This window comes from Gobius niger, assembly GCF_951799975.1.
Source record: "Gobius niger genome assembly, chromosome: 5".
Taxonomy (NCBI): domain Eukaryota; kingdom Metazoa; phylum Chordata; class Actinopteri; order Gobiiformes; family Gobiidae; genus Gobius; species Gobius niger.
The window spans coordinates 30,104,054-30,126,927 of record NC_136856.1 but is presented as its reverse complement, the minus strand read 5'-3'; the positions used below and the strand labels follow the sequence as shown (position 1 = coordinate 30,126,927).

Sequence of the window (22,874 nt, the reverse complement as noted above, 5' to 3'; positions counted from 1 at the left end):
GTGTTCATGAGTCTGATTATAGAGTTTTTTAGTGTTCATGAGTCTGATTATAGAGTTATTTAGTGTTCATGAGTCTGATTATAGAGTTATTTAGTGTTCATGAGTCTGATTATAGAGTTATTTAGTGTTCATGAGTCTGAATATAGAGTTACTTAGTGTTCATGAGTCTGATTATAGAGTTATTTAGTGTTCATGAGTCTGACAGCAGGATTATTTTGTGTTCATGGGTCTAATTATAGAGTTATTCAGTGTTCATGAGTCTGATTATAGAGTTATTTAGTGTTCATGAGTCTGATTATAGAGTTATTTAGTGTTCATGAGTCTGATTATAGAGTTACTTAGTGTTCATGAGTCTGATTATAGAGTTATTTAGTGTTCATGAGTCTGAATATAGAGTTACTTAGTGTTCATGAGTCTGATTATAGAGTTATTTAGTGTTCATGAGTCTGATTATAGAGTTACTTAGTGTTCATGAGTCTGATTATAAAGTTATTTAGTGTTCATGAGTCTGATTATAGAGTTATTTAGTGTTCATGAGTCTGATTATAGAGTTATTTAGTGTTCATGAGTCTGATTATAGGGTTACTTAGTGTTCATGAGTCTGACAGCAGGATTATTTTGTGTTCATGGGTCTAATTATAGAGTTATTCAGTGTTCATGAGTCTGATTATAAAGTTATTTAGTGTTCATGAGTCTGATTATAAAGTTATTTAGTGTTCATGAGTCTGATTATAAAGTTATTTAGTGTTTCATGAGTCTGATTATAAAGTTATTTAGTGTTCATGAGTCTGATTATAGAGTTATTTAGTGTTTCATGAGTCTGATTATAAAGTTATTTACTGTTCATGAGTCTGATTATAAAGTTATTTAGTGTTTCATGAGTCTGATTATAGAGTTATTTAGTGTTCATGAGTCTGATTATAGAGTTATTTAGTGTTCATGAGTCTGATTATAGAGTTATTTAGTGTTCATGAGTCTGATTATAGAGTTATTTACTGTTCATGAGTCTGATTATAGAGTTATTTAGTGTTCATGAGTCTGATTATAGAGTTATTTAGTGCTCATGAGTCTGATGGCAGAGTTATTTAGTGTTCCTGAGTCTGATTATAGAGTTATTTAGTGTTCATGAGTCTGATTATAGAGTTATTTAGTGTTCATGAGTCTGATTATAGAGTTATTTAGTGCTCATGAGTCTGATGGCAGAGTTATTTAGTGTTTCATGAGTCTGATTATAAAGTTATTTACTGTTCATGAGTCTGATTATAGAGTTATTTAGTGTTCATGAGTCTGATTATAGAGTTATTTAGTGCTCATGAGTCTGATGGCAGAGTTATTTAGTGTTCCTGAGTCTGATTATAGAGTTATTTAGTGTTCATGAGTCTGATTATAGAGTTATTTAGTGTTCATGAGTCTGATTATAGAGTTATTTAGTGTTCATGAGTCTGATTATAGAGTTATTTAGTGCTCATGAGTCTGATGGCAGAGTTATTTAGTGTTCCTGAGTCTGATTATAGAGTTATTTAGTGCTCATGAGTCTGATTATAGAGTTTACAGTTATACAGTTTGTATGAGTCTGATTATAGAGTTTTTTAGTGCTCATGAGTCTGATTATAGAGTTATTTAGTGTTCATGAGTCTGATTTTAGAGTTATTTAGTGTTCATGAGTCTGATTATAGAGTTATTTAGTGTCCATGAGTCTGATTATAGAGTTTACAGTTATACAGTTTGTATGAGTCTGATTATAGAGTTTTTTAGTGTTCATGAGTCTGATTATAGAGTTACTTAGTGCTCGTGAGTCTGATGGCAGAGTTATTTAGTGTTCATGAGTCTGATTATAGAGTTATTTAGTGTTCATGAGTCTGATTATAGAGTTATTTAGTGCTCATGAGTCTGATGGCAGAGTTATTTAGTGTTCCTGAGTCTGATTATAGAGTTATTTAGTGCTCATGAGTCTGATTATAGAGTTTACAGTTATACAGTTTGTATGAGTCTGATTATAGAGTTTTTTAGTGCTCATGAGTCTGATTATAGAGTTATTTAGTGTTCATGAGTCTGATTTTAGAGTTATTTAGTGTTCATGAGTCTGATTATAGAGTTATTTAGTGTCCATGAGTCTGATTATAGAGTTTACAGTTATACAGTTTGTATGAGTCTGATTATAGAGTTTTTTAGTGTTCATGAGTCTGATTATAGAGTTACTTAGTGCTCGTGAGTCTGATGGCAGAGTTATTTAGTGCTCATAGGTCTGATTTTAGAGTTACTTAGTGTTCATGAGTCTGATTATAGAGTTTACAGTTATACAGTTTGTATGACTCTGCCGACAGAGGGGAACAAGCTATTCATGTGGCTGTTTCAGTTTTGGATGAATCGTCAATGAGAAAATGTCTTTTTTATAGCAGCTTAGCTTTCTTCATTGTTTTAAACCATTAATATACATGTTTGTCCTGAAAGTCTAGAGATTTTAAATAGAAATTTTTACTTCCGGCAGTTAAGCACCACGCAACATTTGAACACTTCACTCCTGGACTTCACTCAACTCTCTCTCCCTAAAAAGGCAGAGTTGTAACTCTCTGGCACTACCGCCTTTCTTCCCCCGCCTGAGCAATTCTATCCGAGCCGGCCCGTGTTCCGGAATAGGCCTTTCAAGACAGAGAGATCTCGCGTTTAGATAATTCCAAAGTGAAGTTCGGCTCGTCCGCGGCTCCTCGTCTCCCCTCAAAGGCAGAAGGGAGAGCGCTCTGACAGCTCCCCCTAAAGAGTGTCCGGAATGCTAACGAGTTTGGTTGCGCATCCGACCGGCCTTGCAACTTTCCAGGAAATGAGGAGGGAGAAAAATGCAGGGACGCCATGTTTTGGGATGCAGCGCGGATTGTCGTTCAGCCTCTCGGAGTTGAAATGAGTTTGCGAGATAAGGCTGTTCACAAGATATAGCCGGCGGCGCAAGAATGTGGCGTGAAATTCCACCCTGATAAGAACATGTACCTTTTACTTGGGAGCGCTGCGCTTTTGCGGCAGTCCGTCGGATTCAGGGAGAGGAAGCTAATGGGGATTGCTATTATGTTTGTGTTATGTATGGGTGATGTTGAAATGAATCTTAAGGCTGCTGGACTACCTCATTCTGTCCGTTTTTAAGATGAGCAAAAAGGTCAGGGGACTTTAAAGGGGACATATCAGGCAAAATCTACTTTTTTTCTCAGTTTTTTTTTCTTCATTCAAGGAGTATTGAGTAATCCTCCTAACTTTGATCATTTCTTCTTCGACTGATGATTTTTCCTGGATTTTGTCTGCATCATAGACGGAAACCTACACTGTCCTCCACATTTCTAAAGCCCACAATCCATCAACTGCTCTGAGCTCAAAAAGTGTACTAGTAGCATAATGAAGTTGAAGCATACAAGTCCACTATTGTGCTGATTTAGTACAAGGGTTCCAACACGGCCCCTAAAATTGCCATGCAAACCCCACTGTAAAACGTCTTTGTCTCTGAGATGACTTAAGCGGAGGAAAACAATTGTGTGTATTTGAACAGCTTTAATTTCATCTCAAAATCTTCATGGGACTCCCACTGAGGGCCTTCGTGACCTGTGGTTTGAGCCAAATGTGCTTTCAATTCATACATTGTACAACAGTCATATCACCGCTGGAGAATAAGGCAGGTACCCCCAACTTTAAATTTTTCCGAAGCGTGATGGCATAATGGTTTGCAAACCCTGCCTCAACCCTGGGACTTCGTGGGGCCCCTATTCTGCACAGGCCGCTCACCTCGGTTCACTTTTCAAAGGCTTGTATCTGAACAAATGCGTTGCTACTTAAAACAAGATCTGAATCCGAATTGACCTGCAGTATAAATGTTGTAGCTATTATCATTTGCAACAGAAATAAACAAAGTGTGTTCTGGCCCGGCATTAGTTGTTTGGCAAATACTGCCCCTAGTGGCCAGGATAATTATTTAAGTAGCCCCAGCAGCCAGAGAGCACATGGCAGCACCGGTGAGAGGTCTTTCATCAATCCGACACCATCTTTGGTTGGCGTCTCCGTGCGGCATCGGCTGCATATATATTTCTTTTCCATTATTGTTTGATATATGTTTTATGGTGCAATTTCTTATCATTTCTTACATTTTCTGCAGTTTGCATCATGGATAGTTTCTGTATCTACGGTACTTGTGTGTTATGTTAGCTCTGTATGTTATATGCAATTCTTTATGATGCACAGCACTGATGCTGTTTCTGTTTAGTTTCACAGAAGAAAAAGAAGAATAAGAATAAGGAAATAGCCAAAAGAAGGAAGTCCCTAACTATTTTCCTCCCTCTACATGTTCCAGCAATGTCCTAGTGTGTAGAATGAGCCCGGACCTGTTCACCACAACTGCCTCTAAAATCTTGAACTGTCACTCAAAAAGGTGTTAATTCGGGTCCGAAGTTACGTCATGCACGAGCTTAATATAGAAGGTGCAGTTGCACGTTTGACCTGAGATGGCAGTAGTGAGTATAAAATGGCAAACGTTTATATGGTTAGTTTATATGGTTAGTCTGGCATTTTAAGTGATTTGCCTCAGGTGCTCTGTGGAGTGTGTCTGTTTTTAATGCAGGCTAGCTGATACCATAGAAATGCGCTAGCCCAGCATTAGCCGAGCGCCACGAAACTCTTCAAATATAAGGACTGCATGAATTACAAAAAAAATATCTCCATAAATCATAACTAGGATAACTAGGAAATGAGGCCCTGTGTCAAAAAATATTTTTTTTAGCAAATGTTTGCAGATTGTCTCACGAACAAAACAGAAAAGCATCTAAATGTAGTCTTGTGTATGAAATGAAGAAAGCCTTCGGGGAGTGAGATGGTTGGAGATCCCTGGAGTAGGAGATTTTTGGGTGCTTGAGGTTTCTCTGTTAAAAATAACAACTAAAGCTTTGATCACAAAGCTTAAAATCCCATTAAAAGCTTGAAAAAGTCATTCAAGGACAATGTCAACCTTTTAAAAAAAATATGAACCGTGACTATTTTCTCAACAGTTCACCAAACGAACTGTCTTCTCAAAGCCAAATACTGGAACAATTACCGGGCCCTAAACGCAGCATGCAGCGCTTTTAAAGCAAACACTTTTATTTATTTGACTCCGCAGAAGCTTTTGATCAAGAGCACGAAAAGTGAGTTTTTTTTTTTTCTCTCTCTCTGTTTGAGAAAGACTTTCGTGCAAAATGATTGAACACAGACCTTTAACTGCTAATTATTTAGTGCGGGATATTCTGACAGTCTACAAAATATGAGTAAATACTAGCAAATGCCAAACAAAACAAAGCCAGTTGGTATCTATTTTCCTTTTAGTACAAAGTGTGCAACGGAAAACATTCATCATGGAGCTACACTGTATTCCAAAGCTCTACTGCACAAAGTCAACACAGTCTGAACACTTCCCGTCATTGTTGCCTTGGGCCTGTCTGATGGAAACATGGCTGCCCACCTCTCCCACCACCAGAAAAGCCAGAGTATTGCCTGATTTCACTATGTAGCGTTATATTTTGGCATGTAAAGTTTTTAAAGTGATAGTCTGTAGGATTGCAAAGTGAGGAGAGCGTGAGGGTGAAATTTGAAAATAAACACTCAAGCTCCTCCCCTTCCCCTCCTGATTGGGCCTGACAGGCTGGTTCAAAGCAAAGCTCATCTCATTGGTCAAAGTGACAGCCGGGGCAACTGTGAATAGTTGCTGAAATCAGCATAGGAAGTTTAGGAAAATATAATTAATATTACTTATGTTTAGGGGTTGGACTTAAACGCGTTAATTTTGATTAATTAATTACAACGATTTTTAAACGCAATTAATCGTATTTCCCCCGATTTTACTTTTACATAAATGTGGCATTATTATTACTGTTTAATGTACAAGTTACATGAGTGATTAACAATAATAAATACATTTGTTGTTAAACTTATGTTTCTATATAATTATTGAATAATTTAGGCGCAAAAAAATGTTTTTGATTAAAATGCGGTCAATTGCGATTAATTAATTGACCTGTACAGACCTGTAATTAACTCGATTAAAACATTTTAATCGAGTCCCACCACTACTTATGTTACATCACGCTGCAGGACCATTTGCCAGACAAAATATCACAAGCTATATGTATTTAGTCTGGGGACCACCAATTCATTTTCTCATAGGAGAGGTGTGGTTTACGATCGTCCATAGCCGTTTATTGGGCGCAAGAATGTCTATCATGTGTCTGCACGAGGCCACAGCCAATCGTATCAATTGTAACCGATGGCACATGATGTAAACTTCGAGCGAAACTGTTTAGAACACGCTCTAAAGTCCGTAAATAAATGTTTTTATTTTTTATCCGTAACCAAACTACAAGCTTCCATATGCCGAATACCGCGTCATCGTCTTGCCGTCCCTCCTTGTTCTGTAATAGGTCCCCAAATCCATGCGAAGATTTTGACCATGGTCCCCAGACTGATGTGCAGTTCAAAATGATCAAGCGCCCAGGCTAAGATCACGTGGTAAATTTTACACAATCTGTTAAATTTGTAAAACTTTAAAGTGCATGTGACTTTTTAATACTTTAGAAAACATGACTTATTTAGATGGACTACATCTGTTGTAAGTAATAATTATTGATATTTCAGTGAAGCCACAATTTGAATGAAGAAATATTGTCCAGAAAAGTTATTTTTGATTGGACGTGACATTGAGTCCCATAGCAGTTTGACTCACTCATTTCTTATTGACTTAACATGGTTGGCACGGCATCAGTTTAAAATAATTTGCCTCTAGCTATGACACTTCCTATCGGTATCCAAAAATGTGTCTAATATGTCATAGGCACTTCAATGTTAGAAAATTTAAGGGCCAGAATCTTATTTGCACTGCACTTTTTGCACAACTGACGTCGACCAAAGTGCTACAAAACACACAATATACTAGACATGATACGCTGCTTAATATTATATTCACCAACTCAAGATGTTTTGAACTACATTTCATAGCCCTGTCTCAAACGGTGTGTGACTTTCAGTCGTTCAAAAGCAGCAAATCCCGAAAAAGATGGCTGTTTTAGTACAAAAGACTGGGATCTTGAAACGAGCAAAGACAGGAACTAAAAATAATAGTTTGAAGAAAAAGACTGAAAAATGTTTTCAGGTCTGACACTTATGCTACTGTACTGGTAACACAAGATCACAGATCACATTTCTATAAAAAAAAAACTCTTTTACATTTTCAGAATAATGATAAAGTAAAAAGGCCACAGTGGTGAATGGCAAAGCCTTCAGACTGCACTTCTTGAGGTCGTCCATGGTGTGTTTAAGATCAATACCCATTTGTAGACGACAACTGCTTTTTAACTCCAGCTTTTTGCGATATGTGATACGTATTGCTTCAGAATTTCTTGGAAATTAATTGAATCCATCCTTTGTCCTGCAATACAACCCTAAAGCATGATCGATCCACCGTCAGGCTCAACAGTTTGGCAGATTCTCTTTTCTTTTCATGACATTCTGTGTCCTTTCTCTGCCAATAAGGTCTATTTTAACCTCTGTTTATTGTCTCCAAAATGCATGAGGCTAGTCTAACTGTTTTGCCCAAATGTTTGTCAGCCACTGTAGAACTTTTTGGCCGGTCACTGCCAACACAAAACATCCAGTGGTGCAGTTCTCTACGATGCTTCAACCAACTTCAGACCATTTTCAAATCTTGACGGCTGCTCAAGTACTGTTAATGTTTAACAGGGCAATTTATCGATGTTTGCACTTAGACCTCATACAGGTATGATTGTCTGTGGATTGAAGGGAGAGAAGGACAGTTGACGTCACTGGTGGTTGAACCAATGGCTTCCAGTCCAACAAGAATTTTCCTCCGTAACAGATATGTTCAAACATCCAGTCGACGGTATTTGAAAATCCATACTATAACTAAAATTATGCAATTTCCCAACTCCCAGTCTTCTCTTCACGGTACCAATCCTCCTTCCAACATAGGATTTTCCCGCCTCCATTGATTCCCATGCACATCCCTCCATTGTTTCCACTAGTTCTGACGTGGATCCATTACCCGCGCTAGCCTTTGATGCGACGTTATGTGCGAATCAATCTCTGTAAAACCCATTTCTTGGAACCAACTCTTCCATAGTGTAACTCAACACGCGCAGTGACCTTCAATTATCCAATATACCGTGTTTCGCCGGGAAAAAAAAAAAACACATTCCACATCAGAGAGCTGCTGCATAATTAGTTGAACATGGCTGATATGAAGCGATATGAAGCAGTTGCACTCACTCAGGCGTCAGTGAGCTGTCAGTTCCTGTGTAATGCGATAATTTGAGGAGATAGCACGGGCGCTGTTCGCGAGCCGGCTCGCTGCGCGGGAGGATCAATAGCGCGCTCTGCCCGTCTATTCAGATGCGGCGGACATCTGACACCGTTTGACATGACTTTGTAGCTTTCGTGGCTCATTTCTTACTTTCAAAGATGCCCATTTGGAGAGCTGTGTGCGGGTGGATGCTAAGGCTATATCGAGCGGAGGTTGAGGTTACGCTAATGGCAAATCAGAGGCATAGTTGATCAAGAAGCGATTAAAATGGCAGGAACTTTACAGAATATATTACAAGAAAGAACAGCCAATTGTGTATTAAATCCAAGACTCAGTCAAGAGTTGAAAACAATATTTCCAAGTTGATTGCCTGTGCCATTTGCTAACTGTACCGAGAGATGCAATGATCCAGCTTTTATGCTTCTGATACTGATGCCGAGACTGGGGGTTTTAGTATCTGTCAATATCTGATATTAACCAATACCAAGAGACTTCCTTAAAGCAGAACTAAATAACTCGTGCACCCTAGAGGCCATAAGCGCCACTGCAGGTGTCGTAGCATGTTGCGTTTTTTTACTCATTAATTGTCCGTGAGAGTAAATACTACGTTGACAGAAAAGACCACGGCAGAGAAGAATATTGTACATCCAATTACACAATGGAGATTTTTTTTTTTTCACTCAAACTTGGCTGTAAATACTGATTAAGTGGCGCTAGCCCGCAGTTAGCTTTGCCCGTTAGCCTGTTAGCTTCTTCTTCGTGATTCTATTAGTGTGTTTTGCGCCTCCGACCCGGTGGCAGTCAAGTTGCAATTGTGGTTTTCTGGCTAAGGACACCAGGGGGAGATGATGCAAGTGGCGCAGGCACATAGCACAACAGCTGCGGCACTCAGAAGATGAATATCGCGTTTAGAGTTTGTGCTGTCCTTGCACCAGGCACAAGATCTGGCCCATAGTCGCCATGTTGTACCAATGGGCCATGAGCAAGCTCCAGATCTGTCCTTGGCATCATTAATGTTTTGGAACATTTTCCTCCGAAAACATCTCTTTATTAAATTGCCACTTCACGGGTGTACAATGAGAAATGCTTATCAAAGGCCCATGAGTAATCATTTGAAAAGCATAAATGTATATGGGAAATGTCCAGTGATTTGTGCATAACCATTGCGTTGCCTCTATTCCCAAATAAAACGATGAGATCTGTTGGACATTTTTGAAAATATCTCCTCTTCCATCCCGTCCTCTGTGTGTGCTGTCCCCAGATCCGGCAGTGCGTTCCGGCCAATTCCTCCCTTTGACTTATCAGTTTGTGCTTCAGTGCGGCGCGCTCCTGTGAAATGGTTGTTTGGTCCTGGCCGGCGCTCAAAGTGGAAATTCCATTAGGTTTTTCTCTGAGATTCTCACCTCAGATTTACAGGCAGCAGACAAGCCCCAGGGGACAACAATATAAGGCTTTGGTACAAACGTTTGCTTTTAGTGGGATGGAAAGATGAACAGGTGGGGTAACTTTTGGGAGTTCTGGGTGATAAAATAGATGACTTGCAGTAGGCAGTAGACTGTGGCTGTGGTTATTAAGCATCACTTAGCCAGTACTTTAACATTATGGCAAAAAGTGTTTACGCTTGTCCTTGAGGATAAACATACTTGGAGTTGTGTTGTTTCATTTGTTTAAGTACTATATCACTCCCCAGAGACCACAAAGAGTTCTGAAAAGTGCAAGAGATCATGCACCAGCTGTTATTCTATTTATGTATTTTGTTATTATTATTATTTTTTTTTAAGATTTGCGTCATAGCACACACAAAAGTGGTGGCTTGTCTGTTCATGCTTCCAATCTGCTGCAAGAGGGCCACAATCCAGGTTTCAAAGGTGTCACAGGAAGGGATTAGATGCAGCAGTGTGAGCCGGGGTTGAGGAGTGAAGCTGGTGGTCAGATGTTTAATTGGCTGTTGCCACAGTAGCATCACTCAAATCGCAACAAATAATTGATAAAATAAAGCGAGAAGGGCGTATCGGACCATGACGTGGATTCAAATACGTCTCAATTTGATGCTAACAGCTATAGCTTTCATTCAATTAACATTGTTTCACTCTACTGTACAAAAGAATTAAGAAAGCTAACGAGATAACTCATGACCCTAAATCACACAATTTGAATTAGATTATATCTAAAAGTATATAGATTGAAAAGTTATATTTGCATAATTCTGTATAACAAACTATGTTCAGTTGATTAACCTCAGTCAGTTTCTTAATCGAAAGATACAGTATGACAATTGTTTTATTTCTGTAAAGTCTGCAATGCAAATGAATGGAAGATTGACCTCCAGAACCTATTTTCTCAGTCAACCATCAAAGTTTATTTGTAGTGCGCTTTACAACAACAATAACAACAACAACAACAACACTTGGCAGACTAAAGTGCTGAACATAAAAACACAAGCGGAAAAAAAAAATCCTTTGTACATCATGGGGCCAAAATTATGAAATTCTGTTGTCTGTGCTGTTGACATTGCAATTAAGAATCCATCGCAAAATATCTTTTAATAAATATCTTTACAAAATACATTTTCCATCAGAAACAAAAAGAAGAAATGGCATTTCTTGCTAAAGTATGCGGACAGTCAGCAAGAAGGCTAGTCCAGTTTTCAGCGTTCGTTGGCTTATTCAATGTATTTTTTCCTACAGCCGTTAGCATTTAGCCGTTAGCATTTAGCCGTCAAACAGAGCAAATTTTGAACATACATGTTGTCAACCCATCATTGGTGCAATGTTACAGCCTAGTTAGAAATTAATAATGAATGTACAGAACTCTCAAGATTTTACTTTACACAAATTAGCATAAGTGTCCTCCAAGCTAAATGCTAAATCATATTCCGTTAAGATTTCTATCGTCACTAAACCTCCTCTGATATGTAAACGGTTGCCCCAAAACGGACATGCCATACCTCACCACTTTAGTACAGGGACCAGCAGCAATGGTTTAATTGATTCAACGTCTCGTTGTTTAGTTGCGTTATTTAGCTGTATTTGCATTTTCTCCATTCATTCCCAGGGTTCAGTGGTTAGCATTCACTGTATCACTGTCCCATGATCAATAAATATTGGTCATGTCGGGTTAAAAAGTGCAGAAATACTGTTTTAAACTAGGAAAGTAATGTTATATTTGAATTAAATAGAACTGAATGATTTCAAGTGTCTTCAAAATGGATGCCTCCTGGTTGCCTCCCTTGGGAGATGTTCCAGGCATGTCCTAGGAGGAGGTCCCGTGGAAGACCCAGGACACGCTGGTGGGACTATGTGTGGCCTCGGGGTCCCCCAGAACAGCTGGAGGAGGTTTGCGTGGCTTGGGAAGTCTGGGCATCTCTGCTTAAACTGCTGCCTCCATGAACGGGCCACGGATAAAGCGGAAGAAAATAGATGGATGCATGGATGCATTTGAAGTGTTTGACAGGAGAAAATCCATGAACAGATGTAGCTAAAGGCTATGCGTCCTATGAAACTAAAATAACATTTAACGAATTGCAAAAAACTTTATTTTCTTGCCAGATGTGACACAAGATGAGTCACAATTCTCAAAATAGATAAAAACAGTGTCAAGGAAATAATGCTGTTTCCCATTTGATTGCATTGCACTGGGCTAAGAGGGCCAGGCACAAGATGGCCGCCAGAATTACCATTCGTTCCAATGTATTACTATGGCCATGTCCTATCTAGAGTTTTATTAGAGATCTTTGGCTTGCAATGTTTCTGTGATTTCAATATTTTCAAGGTTAAAATGTCCTCAGAATGGGACCCAGGACAGGATCAACCCATCTGTGTGTTTAGAAGTTTGATGTCTAAACAATGGCTTTGTCTTTCATACACCAATCAATACATGACCAAAGAAAATCATCTCCAATTCCAGCACAATAAATACTGAATCTAACTTTTTGGCCAAACTTTTCCGAGGTTACATTTCCATCCCTCGATTTTACCACGCAACAAAAGGATGTGTCCTCTAACCAAAGGACGAGGCTCAAAAGATTCATCCGCCAGAAATAATACTTCACACAGAGCCTTGTGACATGTGAGCTTTGCTAATTATCCATAACAGAGTGCGGGCCCAGGCGCAGGCGGCGGGCGGAGTCCTTGAGAACACTTTGGAGGGTGGCAGGAAATTGGAAGCGTATTAGTATTTCATTAACACGCCTTTTACCTTGTTCTCCCGAGTTGCGCCAGTAATTAACGATTTGTCGACTTCTGGCTTTGACCGCGGGTGGCTTTTCTGCGCGAGCCAATTCCTCCTCCAGCTAAAGTTCCATCTACTCCGGCCCCGAGGCGCTGGAGTGGAGTTAGTCACTGTTGTTTAAAGGCTCACGTTTAGCTAATTTGTCTTTTTTCATTACTATTTCTTTGGCCCATGAGTTTAATGAAGAGAGCAGTTCAGCGTAGGAAAGGAGAAAGTGTGTAAGAAGCGCATTAAGGCGAGACACTGCAGGTGAATAGAGATTTTTTTTTTTTTTTTACAGATATCAATTTGAAACTTTTGCTGTAGATCACTGGCATAAATGTGAGAAAAAAATACATTGCAAGTCTGTTTTATCTTTTCATATAAGAACAAGGTGTTTCATGCCTAAAAATGCCCCAAATTTCCCATCTTTTCGGCGACGAAATCTGAATAATGGATAGAGCTACATTCAAATTCATTGTTTCACTTTATTGATAAATGAGTTGCCAAGACTTTCTCAGAGGGGATTTTGGATTTCTTTTTTAGTCTTAAAATAAGCTGTTTTTTAGTGGAACATTTTGTAAAAATTAAATTTTCGCCTCATTTTTTGACATTCAAAACTCAATAAATGGGGCTAGGGATTCGATAATAAAAAATCCCTCTGAAAAAATCTTCCAAATATTGTTCAGTCCCAGGCTGGAAAATTTGAAGTCTTTAGGTCCGACTGACGTGGACATAGTGTCGCCACAATGACAGAAAAATGTGTTTTGAGAAAAAGGCCCTTGAAATTGCATTCTCCCATATAAGTCTATGGGGGAACATTGAATCAGCGCAATATTTAAACATGTTTTTTGCGAAGATTAGGTATATTTTTGGTTTGCGGGTGAAAGCTTATATGTTCAGAGACCAATTTGGTCCAAAACCTGAAAACAGAAAAAATTTAGTTTTGCCTGTAGTGTCTCCCCTTAAATTTTGCTTTTTCTCCATTGGCAAGACACATACCTGTACATGCCATTGACCATCAAGCTACACACACACATGAAGTCAGGATTCATTCAGGATTCATTTTTTCATTTTGTTTCTCGAGGGAAAAATCTTTCATCGGTTTGTCGTTAAACAGAGCAGTAAGTAATTCAAAACACGAGCTAAATGGTAATGATGTGTGTTGGCCATTTATGAAGCTGTGTTGCATATGTGAACACCCACTTCTGTTCTGCACGAAAGACAGTGGGTCTGGACATCCACAGTAAACAAGTGGCTGATAGGCGGCTGAGGCCGAGCCAAACCAATCACGACTGTCACAGAGAACTGACAAGGTTACATCACTCGCTGCCCTAATATGTTGTAGTTCTATCAACGTTCTATCAACGTAGTGACACGTACAGAAGAGAGAAGGGAGGGTTAACTGAATCCAAGTGTATTGTCTTCCGGATTGGAAAAATACCCCCAGAAAATACTTATATTGTACCTCTACCACGATGGAGTACTCATTTTTAAAAGAAATATATCATATAAATGCCTATATTTAGTTTTGGAATGGCTAAAATAGCATGATATAGGCCCTTTAAAGTCAAATAAACAGGTTAAACATGTGTCGCCAGATTCTTCATCCAGATGATAGAAAACCGCGCCCAACAGAAACCCACACAAATGTATTGAACTTTTGGGAGTGGGAAAAAAAAACAGAATGGGAAGCGAGCGCTCCGCCCTCTTCACACGATATTGACAACTGATAAAAGATTTGGGCATTTTTAACTGAAATCATAGGAAATCCCTATCATCACTATCAGACAAAGAACTTGTTTATTGCTTTTATATATTTCGTTTTTCATTTTGATTATATAAATAAAAAGTAAAAAGTTACAAAAACATGACAAAAAACTATGAAAGTGATGATCAAAATATAAAAAAAAACACAGCAACAATGCAAGGACAAAAATACATTAAGTAAAATGTTGTAGCTTTCAAATGAGCCATTACACGAAGCGGTCCTTGAAGCAGTAACTTGTTTAGCTTAATAAATCCTTTCCGTAGTCCCTCTGGGGATAATAAAGTGTTAATGGGATGTTCGGGGGGGTCTTTCATCTCCCCCTGGTGTCTCTGGCCAGAAAACCACAATTGCAACCTTGGTGCCACCAGGTCAGAGGCCCCAATACACACTAATGGAATCACGAAGAAGAAGCTAACAGGCTAACGGGCAAAGCTAACTGCGGGCTAGCGCCACTTAAACAGTATTTACAGCCAAGTTTGAGCGATAAAAACTTCTCTCCATTGTGTAATTGGATGTACAATATCCCTCTCTCCCTTTGTCTTTTCTGTCAGCGTAGTATTTACTCTCACGGACAATTAATGAGTTAAAAAAAAAACGTAACATGCTACGACACCTGCAGTGGAGCCTATGGCCTCTAGGGGCATGAGTAGTGCCTTGCATAGCAGCTCTCGCGTCGATTACGTCGGCGTTTTGTGCAACGATTCATGGAATAAATCCAAAAGATACGTCGCGAACAACAAGCCCCAACGTCTCTGTGTATTACAAATGAGAAGAGAGTCTAATTAAATTCAAAGCGCCGCTGATTATTCTGACAATCAAAAGTTGCAATGCCACGTTTTTGTTTTGTTTTGTTTTTTTCTTTTCCTGGTAAAGCTATTTTATGTCTACTGCGCTCACAATGAATCCTTGTCAAAAGTCACGCAGCACTTTAGATTCCGTCGGCGCGCCCACCAAAACACGGCTAATTAATTACTGTTATTGCCGCATTGGCGTTCGTTATTGGCTTGATTGAATTTTCGCCTTGAGTCCCACGCCGGCTCGTTTTTTTTTTTTTTTCTTTCTTTCCTTTTTTTTTTTTATCTGCAGCCACCAAAAAATAATTACTGCTCTTATCGGTTATGACCTTTCAAGTCACGGCGGTTCTGTCAGGCCACGCGGGATAAAAAAAAAGAAAAAGAAAAGAAAAAGTGGCGATGAAAAATCCAATACTTGCCAATAATGAAAAGTAATCGAGTGTCATCCGGAAAGAATGGATGTTAGCGTAGCCACTGGGGCGCTTTCAGGCTAATGCCGTGGCTAACAGTTAGGAGAGGAGCCCCGGCACTATGTCTCCATTGGCTTCTGTCACTCGGTGTGGAGAAGCGGCAGCTCCTCTGAATGATGTATGGGCACAGCCTGTCATCTTTCAACACATCCTTTCTCCTCACTCCGGAGAGAGCGGGAAAATGTCAGCAGAGGCTTCTACTTTTTTTTCTTCCTTTTTTTTTTTTTTTTATGGTGAAAAGCAGTGCCGTGCTCCCTGGATGCATAGCGGCTTTGGGAAAAAAGAAGGCCACTCTTGTTGTTGTCGTGTAGAGCTTTGAAAGAGTTTGACGTCATTACCGGGGGAAGTGACCGGAGATTATCTTCGCACGCTCGCTCGTTTGCTTCAACCGATTGATAAGGGACGAAGTAAATGCGATTCCTTTGGACAAAACACTGATCCCCGCGTTTTAAAAATGAGATTGAAACCACAAAAAAATCAGTCCATTAGTGATGAGAAGCCGAGTCTTTGGGATCTGTCCGTTTCAAAGAGCCGTTCAAAAGACTGGTTTCTTTTTTTAAATGAAATTTGAATTGAAAACGCCAGTCAGATAACTCAATATCTTTTATTTAAATCATCTACAATTACAAGGGACTGATATTTATGCTTTGAGAAACTAATCAAATCTTGCACCAGTCAAAAGAGCCGGTCGGTCATGAACGCCACATCACTAGTGCCCATCCCCACTGATTGTTCGCGGAATGTTTTTGGCTAACTTCCTGCCGGCCAGTGGAGGACATCGACCTCTTCCTGTCCACGTTTTCACGTAAATTTGTTTAATTCATATGAAATAATATTTGAAAACAGAAGAAAACTTAAAGCAAGCTGAGTGTGTTTCATAAAAGTAGGTTCAAATGATGGTGCTATTTTACCTTTGGGTTAACGTCAAATGATCGTTAGCCTTTTTTGCGTCAAAGCTAACACACCTAGATCTACTAATACAGTCTCCTCCGGTGAAGTAGTTGCATCATGAGTAAAGTCTTTCAGCCACAAACTCTTTATTTGTATTATATATATTTATTTCAACTAGACACGGCTAACTCTCCATAGGAATAAAAGCAAAGTGAATCGGGGCGGACCGCCATAGAACTAAACTGAACCTAACCATGAGTTATCCATTGAATTGTGCTTTATCTAGATGCAGACTGTGCTTGCAGTGTGTTCCACAGTTCTGGTGGTGAAAAAAACACACTCAACTACTAGGATATTAATTGGGTATTGCATCTTTAAGGTACAAAGTGCTGGAGCTAGCGTTCACATGTATTTGCCAGTAGTGACCTTGTTTTGCAGTTCTTTTGGTAATGCATGCAATTCCTCCGCCGGGGTTTGCCTTCCTTTGTTGAATTTGCCTGTTCTCCCTGTGCCTTCGAATGCTTCCCCCTGGTGATCTAGTTTCCCCTACTACAAAAACAAGATGTGCAATGGGTCAGAATGAATGACCTATACTGTCTTTGTCGTTCTTGGAAGTTTTGCAAGCTTGATAGTGCCAAGACTATGTGTGAGGTGATCAGTAACCAAGTCAATTTACCGGTACTTAAGTGCTGTACTTAGGAGTTTTTGACTTTGACTTTGGAAGAATGTGATGATGTCATACTACCAGGTGAGGGCAGGAGCCAGTCGTTCTATTAACTACTTTACACTTTCACATGGAGTATATAAACAGGAATGTATTCATTACAAAAATAATCATTAATATAATAGGTAGCGTTCACGTGACATCACAACATTCTGAAGAGCCTATAGTTTAACATTGAGGTGGAGGTCAACTGACGGTAACTATGGTAACGCTGGTAACTGACAAAATGCATATTTTTATGTCTTTGTTTTTTGGCTCATATCTCAGTCATGACTGGAGGAATCCACATGAAACAAAAACTGTCACAAAGTTCATCGTCTCCTCTGTCAGCACATATGAACTAATGTACAATTATTATCTCAGAAAAATGTCAAAAAGTGGTGACAATATGCGAAAACATGACCATGATGTTGTCCAATAGAAAAGACTTTCAGACATAAAAATAATATCACGATCAAATACTGAAGAGGAAAAACATTTGTCAATTTTTGTTTTGGAGATTTCTTCCAAAAACTGCATTTCTCCCATAGAGTTGTATTGGCCCGGCCCTCCACCTGACATTATGACATCATCACATTCTAAACCGTGAACGCTACCTATTGACTGGATCCATCATGTCTCTGTACAACACCAAACATCTCAAAAACAAATAATTTTACCTGCCCACACCTGTGTAAATATTATAGGACTTTAGAATGTGATGTCGCCTGGAACCCTGCAATACAACTCTTTCATTACATTTCTATAAATGTCCATTTATAGACCAGCACCACCTCCGGTACAGTAGGTGGTGCTGTTCAGATGTACTGTCATATACTATAACGAGGAAGAAGCTTCGTTCCCATCGCGCTGCCATTACAGCAGCCCCAAATTTGGGTTTTTTGAAGCTGTGAAATGATTCAAACCACTTATTTACACTGCATATTTTCTACTTTGAATACTTGGTAGCACATTATAATAACTACACTTTATTTAGCCTTAATAAATGATAAGTTAACATAGGAACAATTCATTAGTGTGACTAATTGTGACAGACTTATACTTAATGAGTAAGTGAAGTATGTAAAGAGCTTTCCATTATTAGTTTGGCATTAACTGTAGTAGTTATTAAATGTTTGTCACGTTTAACTAATGAATTGTTCATGATGAATTAAGTGTTAATTCATTGTTTATTAAGGCTGAATAAGGTGTAGCTATTATAGTGTGTTACCAAATTCTTTCTATAGCAAAACACAAAATAGAGTCATTTGTACTTTTTTCGTGGAGTCATGTTTGACCAGGTGTATCTGTACTTTTACTAATATAATGAAACAAGTGTCAGCCAGACTTACTGAAGAACTTAATTGTCTGGCTTGTTTCCTGCGCAACATTTAAATGTGTACACGCAGCTCCAGTGGCGTCAATAAAAGATAAAAATACTTACTGTCTTCATGTATATTCGCCATTTCTTTTTTCCACAGAAGCAGTCCTGTCGAGTTTATGTTGTTCGGCAGTTTTCATAAAAATAGTTCTGTGATGCCATAATATGCGGTTGTTTACTCGGCGCCTCTAACACTTCTCTCTCTTCCCTCTCTTCTTTTTTCTCTCCATTTGCCGTCCTTGATGCAGGTAAGTGTGTTTTTGTTTCTCCCGTTATTTATAGGCCCCGCCGCTCTCATGCATGCATCCACTCCATTTCATCCAAATTGCTGTTGGCAAGAAAAAGGAAGCTGCTCGGCAAGGCACAAAGGAAGGGAGAAAAAAAAGCCTCCGGAGAAGAAGACGAGGAGACTGACACTAGCGCTTCACAAGACGGAATAAACACAAGTGTGCACGGAAAGAACTTCATAATGTTGGTTCTGTCTGTGGTTGTTACTGTGGAAGTGTTTGAAACAGTTGTCTTTGCTGAGAACTTGCATGATGGGGTTGTTTTGCAAAATACTGTAGCGAATTAGCGATTGGGTGAACATGTGACCAAAAAGTTTCAGGACTGCACGATACATGTGAACAGTGTCAAGAACATTAGGAAGGGATTTTGTATTTGTTCAGCTACACAGAAATATCGAATATTGTTGGATGCCCATGTTTGGAATAGGTTTGTGCAAGATTTGTCAGTTCTGTTTCCTAATATATACAAGTCCTGTCTGGAGCTAGTCATTCTGCTTTTGGTATGATCAGAGTAAACGATCCAGTAAATAATTAGGACGATACGGCAAAGATTTGATCGTAGATTCATCCATCCACCCACTTTCTTGCAATTTTCCATTTCCGGGTCATGGGGGCACTGTTGGAGCTGCCCAAATCACATTGCACCAGCCCCCTATGGCTCCTCCTGCAGGTGGTGGGTCCACGAAAGGACGGCCTCACGATTCAACCCGGGCCTGTTGGTCTCTCATAAGGGGCTTCTGAACCGCTTTTTGTCTGACTCGTCACCTTGGACTTGTTTGCCATGGGAGACCCTACCAGGGGCACAAAGCCCCCGACAACAGAGCTCCTGGGATCATTTGGGCGCTCAAACCCCTCCACCACGTAAGGTGGCGGTTCCAGGAGGGGTTGATCTGATATAATGGAGTTTAAGGAGAGTATGTTTTGGTTTTCCAAACCGATCACATCAGACCAAAAGTGTTCCTGAAACTGCTGGATTTGTAAATTAGTACTGTCCATAATGTTAGACTAACTTTTGTGTGATGTTGCTTTTGATGACAGGCGTCATCTGACGTTATAGACTTTGCAGTTGGGAGGCATTTGGATGGTCTGTGGTTACATTTGATATTGTTGTTGTAGCTGCTCTGGCGTAAACAATCTTTTCTGAATGTTTTTGCACATTGTCGCTTTTAAATAAACTCAAACTAAACTGAGAACTAAACTCTAGAAGTAGCCTGGCTAGCCCAGACTACATGCTTTTCCTATTCTTTACAAGGACCTGGGACTGGGCGTGATTTCTTTGAGTTCCCAATGGGCATCATTGACAAAATGTGGATGATCCATGTCAGTTTTCCCCACAAATAATAAAGGATTTAAGGAGTTATTATCAACTCAGATTTTTTATTGTAGTCGGCAGTTTGTAATTTGGAACTTGGGGTCGCCTTGACTGAAGAATTCCAATAGTTCACCACAAATGTCCCTGCATGTTTGGAACAGTCTGGGATTGGATCGACCAAAAACGTTTCAAAATATGATTGGCCATTAGCAGAGTTCCAGACGGTCATGTTTTTTAACAGAAACAGAAAGTAGGGCTGGCTGGGTGACCAGGCTACTCTATTAATATGTTTCGGGCCTGTAAGACAACACGCCATACCTGTCAAGCTTTGGATTTGAAAATACAGGACATTTTCTGGCATCCGCTTCGAGCCGTCCCACCAGCCCAACCAACTTCCAAGACGAGTCAAAATACGGTGGTTTCCCTGCCAAAACGGGAGACTTGACAGCTGCGCAAACTCGCGACAACTGCCACTCAGGCTTCTGCAGGTGGCATTTCTCGCGAGTATATGGTGACAGAGTTCAGTTCGGAGGGGCAGAGGAGTGTTTTTGTTATAATACGGGAAATTTACGGGATGAAACTATTACGGGAGGACGGAGGGAAAGAGGAGCAAAATACGGTAGTTTCCCTCCCAAATTCACAGCTATGCAACACGCCCACACCCTTTTCTAACCCAGAAGTAGCAGTAATGCTATCCTGACACTGCTTCCTTATAGTTTGAAAATAGAAAAACATTTGTGCAGCCCGAAGATGCCGTGACAAATGTGTAAATTGTGTAGTTTCATGACCTGTACTCCAATTTTCTAAGCCATGTATTTGCCTACCAATCCTACTTGCCCAGTCGCATCTTACATACTAACAAGTCTAATGATTTTTAAAAAAAAATTGTGGAGATTGGACAAGTGTCTTTCTTGTGCTAACATTGTCAAGCCTTTTCTCAACGCAGTGTCAAAAAAAAGTATTTCTCGATCTTTGCTTGATCGCAGACGTGAGAAAGTAGGTTGTCTTTAGCCTGTAAATGTGACCACAAAAAGTGTGTCCCAGTCTGTCTCCTAATGAAACTACTAGGTACCGCGTGCCTCTCGCCCTGCTCTCCGCAGTTAGGCCAGGGCTGCCTGAGCGAGCGTTGCCATGGAGACTGGAGTACGGAGCCGACCCAGTCAATGTTTCGATAGATCCCCCCCAGCCCCACCGTGCACTCGTGTGGCTGGCATGAGGAGGGTTCATTATCAGTGGGCTACATAGGCTCAAGGAGCGTGTGTTTATATATGTCTATATCGATAACCACTAAAAACTGCAGGCGAACTTGCACCACTATGAACATGGTGAAGCTCATTCGCAGCAGTAATGTTCGCCGACATAAAAGGTTGGACGTGCCTGCCTGACTAAACAAAAAAGTCACCACCAGGATTTAACTAACTGTTCTGATCTGGGGTTGCTGCAGTCGGCTTTTTTGCATACCGTACGTACCATACCAGTAACGAAGACATGAAAGTATCGAAAAGCAGGTAAAGAAAAAATCCCAAGTTTTAATGCTGTTCGTCCAGGGACAGCACAAAACAAAGTGACTTTGTTGTTTCAGCTCAAATTAATGATTCCCTCCAAATGTTGTACTCAATATTTGCCCCATTTTCCCCACATGTTATTTTTGCCCACATTTTTTCTCGGTTTTCCCTCACATTTCCCTTTTTTTTTTTTAACTTACCAGTATTTTCCCTATTTCCCTCCAATTTTTATCCTTAATTTTTCCCTTTTTTGCCCCCATTCTCTCCCTGTTTTGGCCACAATTGCTCCCAAATTGTTCCCTATTTTCCCCACATTCTTGATGTTGGACCTGAATTGAAAACCAAGTATCGTTAAAGCATCGGTATCGGAACAAACCTAACGGCATCCAGCCCTATTATCAATTAGGGCTGGACGATATGGATATGGATCCATCATATTGATTGATCTCTATGTTTGATTTGTACGTTGCTGGTTCATGAAACTAGATATTTTTTATACAAAGCTCAGCTCAAACTTAAAATAAATACTTTCCTCCAGTTTCATTAAACATACAAGCATCGTCCATTGTCCATTCCATTGGAACTGTTTCTGCCAAAGAAATAGCCGTTATCCTGTCGACTATAAAGTCCTATGACGATTATTGAGATTGGTGGGGTACCGTTACATTTTCCCCCCAAAACTGATACAACAAAGTCACTTCCTTTAATGCTGTCCCTGGACCAACAGCATCAAAACATGGATCTAAAGATATATGCTTTTTTCCAGTACCTGCCCATGCTACTATCAGTACAAGATCTCGGTGAAAAAAATGAATGCAACACTGGATCTTTTCCACATTGCAGAAGGTTATTGACACAGTGCCACAGCGAATGGCGGCTGTGATCAACGCTGAAGGCGGTTCAGCAAAATACAATCATAGGACGAAAGTGTTGGCACCCCTGAAATTTCTTCCATTAAGCCTCATTCACGGATCGTTCACGCCAACCTTTGCGACCTTTCGTACATTTTCCTCTTCCGTCCACGTTCAAGGAGGTTCGCTGCAGTGCCATGGGTTGTAAACTTCTTCATTATGTTGCGCACTGTGGACAAAGGAACACTAAGGTCTCTGGAGATAGACTTGTAACCTTGATACTGTTGATGTTTTTTTCCACAGTCCGCGTTCTCAAGTCCTCTGACACTTCGCTTTTCTTCTTTCACACAATGCAAACATGGAATCAACTCATCTCCTTTTTATCC

General features: G+C 39.9%; 1 protein-coding gene and 1 long non-coding RNA gene across 3 annotated transcripts in view; both read left to right on the top strand.

Moving 5' to 3' along the window:
• The window catches only part of LOC306963695, a 221,374-nt gene that overhangs the window by 13,881 nt on the left and 184,619 nt on the right, over window positions 1-22,874 (top strand). The gene's annotated exons all lie outside the window — the stretch shown is intronic.
• Window positions 1-22,874, top strand: part of lingo2 (leucine rich repeat and Ig domain containing 2) — a 536,443-nt gene that overhangs the window by 374,129 nt on the left and 139,440 nt on the right. Inside the window, exon 6 of one of the 2 annotated variants that reach the window (XR_013792916.1) lies at window positions 18,782-18,969. The exons of the other annotated variant lie outside the window; for it this stretch is intronic. The gene's annotated coding sequence lies outside the window, so the exon portion shown is untranslated. Of the gene's footprint in view, window positions 1-18,781; window positions 18,970-22,874 lie in introns of those variants that run through there. 2 annotated transcript variants of the gene reach the window in all.